At 39.3% G+C, this 8,152-nt stretch overlaps 1 protein-coding gene across 4 annotated transcripts in view; it reads right to left on the bottom strand.

Moving 5' to 3' along the window:
* CLCN3 (chloride channel, voltage-sensitive 3) overlaps positions 1-8,022 on the bottom strand; it is a 116,520-nt gene extending 108,498 nt beyond the window's left edge. For all 4 annotated transcript variants that reach the window (XM_011967804.1, XM_011967807.1, XM_011967806.1 and 1 more), the window contains exon 1: positions 7,483-8,022. The gene's annotated coding sequence lies outside the window, so the exon portion shown is untranslated. The remainder of the gene's footprint in view (positions 1-7,482) is intronic.
* Positions 8,023-8,152: the final 130 nt, after the last annotated feature.

Genomic DNA, 8,152 nt, shown 5'->3' with positions numbered 1-8,152 from the left:
ACAGTCTTGATTGCTATAACTACATAATAAGTTTTGAAACTGGGTAGATTGATTTTTCACACCTTATTCTTCTTTTTCATTGCCTTTTCATGTAAATTTTAGAATAATCTTGTTCATATCTAAAAAAACTCTTGTTGGGTTAATTATATGAATAAATAACAAGTGCGTAAGAAATAAATGGTACATGTCTTCCTCGATGTTGTAAAAGAGCAAAAATTCAACAAGACCTGAACTAAATAAATATTTGCCCCAAAAGTACTTGTCCTCCTACTTTTCCTATCTCAGTTTACAGGATCACCATTTATCTAGTATCCAAAGCTAGTTTTCGAGTCATCTATTAATTTATTTGATAATCATTTACTGCACACTTAGCATGTACCAGGCACAAAGCCAGGTGCTAGGGTAATGAATAAGATATGGTTCCTGTTCCTAAGGCAGTGAGGGTGAGGGACACAAACAAGAAGGACAGTATGGTATGATACACATCACAGGAGAGGTATATACAATGTATTTGATAAACCTGAGCAAAGTAAGCAAGCTGGATGGCAAGAAGTCTGTGAGCACTTAATAGAGGGAATGTTTTAGCAAAATACTGAAGAATTAGGATAAATTAATTGGGCTAAACTAAGAGGTAAAAAGTCAATACAGTCACACACAAAAAAAGTATGTGCAACAGCACAAAAGCATCATAGTAAAACCTGCTTGGGTAGCTTATGTAAGAGGTAAAGGACTAGAGAGTAGCTACAGAGGTCGACATAGGCCAGATCATGAAGGGGAGGGGCTCATGTGCCACACTAAGAAACTTACATACTCACCTATACACAGGGGAAACCATGAAGAAGTTTAGAGAAACCACACGATCAGACATGAATTTTAGCAAGTCAACACTAGCAGCAGTGTGAAAGACAGATAAGAAGGGTAAGAGACTGAAGGACTACAGATAGAGGGGCTGGAGATGAGACAAGACGTATGAACAATTCTAAACATAAGATAGGGCATAACTGAACTAAGAGTAATATGATATATATTAGTTTTCATCCACGGTTCCTGGTTTATAAGTCCCATAGCTCTCATTACATTTTTTTAAATATTAAATTTAATTTTATATAAGTAGAGACAGGATTTCACTATGTTGGCCAGGCTGGTCTCGAACTCCTGGCCTCAAGTGATCCGTGCACCTCGGCCTCCCAAAGTGATGGGATTACAGAGGTGAGCCACTGTGCCTGGCCTTACTACAGTCTTTTGTTATAATGCTGGGGCATATTAAACCTCAGAAAGCAGAATCTCTTCTCTCTTGCTGACCTTTTCCTGCCCTGCTTCCACTAAGCCAAGGCAGAACTCTAATCTTCCACAGCCTGTCTGACTGTGCGTCATAAGACATTCACTTTAGAAAGGAGCTTGCCCCAGACCCTGAAAGAAGGAATGCGGCACAGACAGGCAGAAGAACTTGAACACACAGGCCTTGCTGGGTTTCCCCACTGGGTCTATTAGTGCTGTTAGGTCATACCATTTTTGTCCAATCATATTTCTACACAGTTGTTGACTGTGCCTATGTAATGAAGCCTCCACAAAAACCCAAAAGGAGCGGATTCAGAGAGCTTCTGAATAGCTGAACACTTGGAGGCTCCTGGAAGCTAGCGCACCAAGGGAAGGCATGGAAGCTCCATGCCCTTCCCCTATCTCCCCTATGCATCTGTTCATCTGTATCCTTTGAATATCCTTTACAATAAACTGGTGTTTCTCTGAGTTCTGTGAGCTGCTCTAGCACATTAATTGAACCCAAAGATTTAAGGAGTGGGGGGGTCATGGGATCCCTGATTTATAGCCAGTGTATCAGAAGTACAGGCAAAATCAAAATAACCTGGGGCTGTGATTAGCATTGAAAGTCGGGGAAGTCTTTTGGGACCTGCCCTCAACCTGTGGTATCTGACATTACCTCTAGGTACACAGTGTTGGAACTGGGAGGCACCCAGTTGGTATCTGCTACAGAACTTGACTGGTTGGTTGCTGTGGGAAGAGAAACCCCCACGCATGTGATCACAGAAGTCTTCTGTGTTAATTGTTGCTGTGTTGAGTGACAGCATAAGAAAATACTTTGGCTGTGATTTTACCCTGCTCACTAAGACACACCAATATTGGGAAGCAGAGAGAGTTTGAAGAAATATTTAAGAGGACCTGGTAATTAATAAGATACAGGGAATGGTAAAGAAGAATCTAAGATATCCACTAAGGTTCCAACTTGACTAACTGAAAACAGTTGGCAGAAACAAATTTCAGTCTCCTACAACTCACAGGACTCAAGACAACTCACAGGACTCAAGTTCTTTCCAACTTTAGGATTATACATCGAGGCTTTAGTTTCTATTCCAGGTCAGATCATAAAGAAGGTTACCTCCATTACACTGACCTGAGCTCCAAAACTGCAAACACTAAGCAATATACCACCAGAATTTGGGGAGGGGAGCAAACATAGGAAAACCATGGAAATGAGTGGTGAAAGGATCTACAGCCTGAGATACGCACACTAATTTTTCATGGTTCCCAACAAAGTTTTGTCTCTCCCATAAAGGAGACTGACTGGGTACGGTTGAGGACCACATCTAAGTCCCAAAAGTGTGTCAGCCAACTCTCTAACTGTTAAGCTAAAAAGAAAAGTAGATATAAACTGGGTGAAAGAAGAAAAAGATTGTCAATGTCAGCAACTAGAGAGATGGAACAAAAGTCTCAAGAGCAACGACGGCAGAGAGGTGAAAATCTGAGCTAGCCATTTGTGTGCAAGGAGCATTTTCATATAAATATTGTAAAAACTGTGCTAAGTACTAGTCACAGATTAAAATGTGAAAAGGGGCCAGGCACAGTGGCTCACGCATGCAATCTCAGCACTTTGGGAGGCCGAAGTGGGCAGATCGCCTTGGTCAGGAGTTCAAGACCAGCCTGGCCAACATGGTGAAACCCCGTCTCTAATAAAAGTACAAAAATTAGTCAGGCGTGGTAGCGGGCACCTGTAATCCCAGCTACTCAGGAGGCTGAGGCAGAAGAATAGCTTGAACCTGGGAGACAGAGGTTGCGGTGAGCCGAGATCGTGCTACTGCCCTCCAGCCTGGGCGACAAGAGCAAGACTCCGTCTCAAAGAAAAGAAAAAAGAAATGTGAAAAGGAATTTCAAGATAACTTATTCATTTACTAACGTTTATAGAACAGCTAACAATGTACCAGAAATTATAATAAATATGAATACAGTTTTTATTGTATTAATGCTATTATATTTGTATAGGCCCTACAGCTTTCAGTAGATTTCAGCATAAATTACATTATACATTTTCCTCAAGAGGGATACTGTAATAGCTTTCTAAATACTAGTATATATTCCAGCCCAGTGCAGTGGCTCAAGCCTGTAATCCCAATACTTTGGGATGCCGAGGTGGGCAGATCACTTGAGGTCAGGAGTTCGAGACCAGTCTGGCCAAAAGGGTGAAACCCTGTCTCTACTAAAAATACAAAAATGGGCCGGGCATAGTGGCTCATGCCTGTAATCCCAGCACTTTGGGAGGCTGAGGCGGGTGGATCACCTGAGGTCAGGAGTTCAATACCAGCCTGGCCAACATGGTAAAACCTTGTCTCTGCTAAGACAAAAATTAGCCAGGAGTGGTGACACACGCCTGTAATCCCAGCTACTCCAGAGACTGAGGCATGAGTATCGCATGAACCCAGGAGGCAGAGGTTGCAGTGAGCAGAGATTGCACCACTACACTTCAGCTGGGGTAACAGAGCAAGACTCTATCTCAAAAAAGAAGTCACTATTATACCACAGGATTTAGTGTGGTCTATGGATTATATTAGCACTGGGCAAGGTTCAATTTAAATCAAGTTCTCAAAACACCCAAAGTAAAATCAACATACCTAATTCTTGCTATACTGACCTAATTTTAAACTGATTTTATAAGAATACCTTTTCTTTCTTCCAATACAGTGATTCATCTTCTGCATTTATGGTAGATATTAGAGAAATCTGAAAGGATCTATGATATATTAGGGTCACCGATTTCTATCAGAAAAGTAGGTAAAATTGTGAGTATTATTTCATTTTGGTAATATAAACAATTTAAAAATGTAAAAATTGTGTTTTATGTAGAGGTATGTTTGAGCAAATCATTAAACCCACCTACTTCCATGAACCATATGAAGTATCACAATAAAAGACACATAACACAATAAGACTTATTTTTTAAAAAGAAGGGCAAAAGAGCAGGATTAGATGGAGAAAAGGCTGAAGGTGTTTAATTAGACCTATACGGTTATTAAAACAGAAGGAATTTATTTTAATACAAATTATCAACACATACAAGAAATGACAATAATAAAACTAATTTCTCTCAAAATAATATTACTTGATAGTTTATCCTTACTGTTCATTCAATTACCTGCATGTCCAAATTGTTGTGCCTTTTCTTCAAAAAAGCAATAAATGAATAATTTGCTGAAGGAAATAGCTCTCTGAAGAAAATATCTTAGACTTACAAAATCTTTTAGTGTCATTCAAAAGTTAAACGCTACTATTCACAATAGCCAAGATATGGAAACAACCTAAGTGTCCATCAAGGGATGAATGGATAAAGAAAACGTGGTATATATACAGGATGGAATACTATACAGCCTTTAAAAGGAAGAAAATTATGTCATCTTCAAAAACCTGGATTAACCTGGAGGACATTATGCTAAGTGAAATAAACAAGACACACACACAAAAAAACAAATACTGCATGATCTCACATATGTGTAAAACCAAAAAAAAAAAAGTCAAACTCAGGGAGGCAGAGAGCAGAACAGTGGTCTACAGAGGCTAGGGAGAGGGGGGGAAATAGGAAAGGAGGCAGGTTAGTCAAAGAATACAAAGTTTCAGTTAGAGGAATAAATTTTAGAGATCTATAGCACAGCACGGTGACTATAATTAATAATAATTTACTATATACCTCAAAATTGCTAAAAGTGAATTTTAAACGTTCTCACCACAAACAAATTGCAAGTAGGTGATACGATGGATATGTTAATTTGCTTGATTTAACCTTTCTACAATATATACATTTATCAAAACATCACATTGAACGTCACAAATATATACAATTATTACTTGTCAATTAAAAATAAATAAAAAACAGACCAAAAAAAAAAAAAAAACCCAAATTCCTCAGGGGCAGCGAGTTCCTCTATGCTAGAGGATTTCAAAAGGACAAAGGAATAAACACACATACAAATATAACGCTCAGATTATAACAAGGAAGAAAGATAAAATAATAAACCAATAAAAAGTTTCTGTGGAAGACAGAAACTTTGAAAACTAAATAGTCTTCATGATTTAAAAGATGGAAACTGTTCAGCTATTTCCCACAAGAAATAGCAAGAAATATATTTATTTAACTTGGTTCCGATCAAAGTTGCAGATCAAATCTCTGGATTTCAACAACGAAAATGAGGCAGTGGGGTTCAATCTCCATTTTAAACTTCACTCAAGATTTACCTTTAAGAACCAAAACGAATCACAGCTACAATGTTTATGTACAGATGTGAATGTGCATATTTTAAAAATTAAAATGTTTATTAGAGTAGTAAGGCTATGAGTATTCCTTTTAAAAACAGTTTCCCACACACTCTGTAATTTTACATTGCTCCTATAATTGAACCTACAAGCCATGTCTCTCCTTGTTTTTCTCTAGCATTTTGACTATTCTAAACTACAGTATTGTGCAGCAGAGAACAGGAGCTCTGAAATCATACTCTCAGGCTTCAGTCTCAGTTCTGACAGTTACTGTTGGGCAAGTTAGTTACATTTTCTGTGCCTCAGTTTCCACGAATGTAAAACGGGATTAGTGAAAGTACCTACTTCGTGGGGTTGGTGTGAAAATTGACATAACTCACAAAAATTACTTGGAAAAGAGCCTGAAAACATAGAATGCATTCAATAAATATTAACACTTATTATAAAATATTATACATTTTAGATCCCTGCTGACAAGTTTGACTACCAAACTAAGTTGGAAGTGCTTAGCAGTGATAGCGGCCAAACCCCACAGGATACTGCTTTGATATAGGACCCACCACAGAGATCAAATCTGACTTCCCGAGCCGTCTGAAAATTATGACCAACATGTTGTGACCAACATGTCACAACAGGAAATGGAAAGCCTAGCACTAACATGACCTGGAAAATAGCCAACTTACTAACACAAACCCATAACCAACAAATCTGTGCCCCTGAAACACATCTATCCAAAAGTAGTTTATTTACATTCTTAATGAGCTATGCATGATTGATAACACATGCTAAAGCACAATTTCCAAGTAAAAATGTAGGTTCTATACATTCATATTGACTTCTTAAAATATTTTGACTCATCATTCAAGCAAAGCAGCGAAGTTTTCGAGGTGCTGAGGGCAGTAAGGGGTGGGAAGGGTATGCAGTCTGTGATGAATTCTGCCAACACTGGCAGTCTGTATTAACCAGAGGCCACATACGCATATTCAAGTTGAGAAAATACCTGTAGGTCACACACATGGTTTTTAAAGCTATATTTTAGAACAAGACACTGAGTAGCAGCAGCACCTTTTAAGATGAAAGTCAACAACATATACACAAGTACTTTAACTCCCATATGTACTCGTGAACTGAACAAATACTATTTTGTAGTGACTCAAAAAGGCACGTAGAATTGACCGATAGTTATCTCCATACCGACCTCATAAAAAAAAATATTCTAAATTAACTCTTTAAAGATGAAAGTAAAAGCAATTCTGGAAAGATTCAACAATTATACCAGTCACAATGATGCTGCAGTAACTGAACTGCATAGCTCAAAAAGTTTACGTTTGTAGAACTGAACTTCTGAATTACGTATCTATGTAAAAGGTATGGTCACTGTTGATTCAATGCCATGAACAGGAATTTCTTTCCAAAGGAAACAGAAATCTGTTTCTAATATGCACAATACGTATGTAATTATCTTCTATGTGCTCCGCAGTTTTAAAATGCCATACAAATAAAGCATACCACATGCAAAGCTCATTTCTGAGATTCTAAGGCAGTTTCTGGTCAAGTTTAAGATCAAACCACAAATATATACACACACAAAATATTTTATATACACATACATCTAAAGATAGAAAAAATGAATATTATTTTTAAATTGGGGAAAATTAAGCGAAAGTTAAACCCACTCCTCTAAGTTTAAAGTTAATCTTCTCCTGGAACCCACTTCCATTCTATTCAGAGGTCCTTCGACGGTTCCTGAAGCAGATGTGTGAAATTTTAAAGAATGTCTGAGGGTATACACCTAATCAGGATGGGTTTGCATCCCAATTCATGATGTACCTTTCAACATTATGTAGGTACATTATAAGAGAAACCAAGATGAGGGCTGTGGCCTCATAGTTGACCCAAAATCTGTGAACAGGAGAGCTGACGAATCTTCGCTTATACAATGCAACTCACCTCGCAGCTCAGAGACATAGCAAAATCGGTGGCTGTTTTTTGCGCTGCCTTTGGATTCTGCATCTGTTTCAAACCTAAAACCTAGCTACCCTGGGAGCTCCACCGAAGAAAACCTGACACAACGAAAACTATCGCGATTTAAAAGATACCTGACGTTTTCTACTGCAGAGGTTACGGAAATTTTGCCAGGTCGGACTTTTATTGTCCTCCTTCAAACACGGGAGCAACATGAAGTTAAATCCTCTCGCTCTGGAGATCCCTAGAGTCAACCTGCTTCTGCCCAAAATTAAAAATAAAAATCTTCAACCTCACTTCCCCTTAAGACTAAAACTGAATCCATGCTCTAACTCGGGAGTAAAGTAGGACGACTTTCAACCCACCACACCCTTCTTGCTCATTATTCCGGGTCGCGGGCGAACTAGAACACTGGGAAAGGGTCTGCAGGTTCCGGACCGGACCGGCCCTGACCCACGGAAGTGGAAGAGAAACGGCAAGAGTCAGGAGCCCGACAGGTACGTCCCCAGCGTCGACGCGTGACGTCACTACGTTGACGTGAACGGCCGTTCAGCGACGGCCGTCCCAACACCTCCTCCTCCGACCACTCTCTGAGCCGCGTCGGCGCCTATTGGGCGGCGTGGGAATGGTGGGCGGCCCGAGGCTGGGTCTCGAG

Source organism: Mandrillus leucophaeus, unplaced genomic scaffold (genome assembly GCF_000951045.1).
Source record: "Mandrillus leucophaeus isolate KB7577 unplaced genomic scaffold, Mleu.le_1.0 Scaffold81, whole genome shotgun sequence".
NCBI lineage: Eukaryota > Metazoa > Chordata > Mammalia > Primates > Cercopithecidae > Mandrillus > Mandrillus leucophaeus.
Note: the sequence above shows the minus strand (reverse complement) of the source record. Positions and strands in the feature narration are given on the sequence as shown.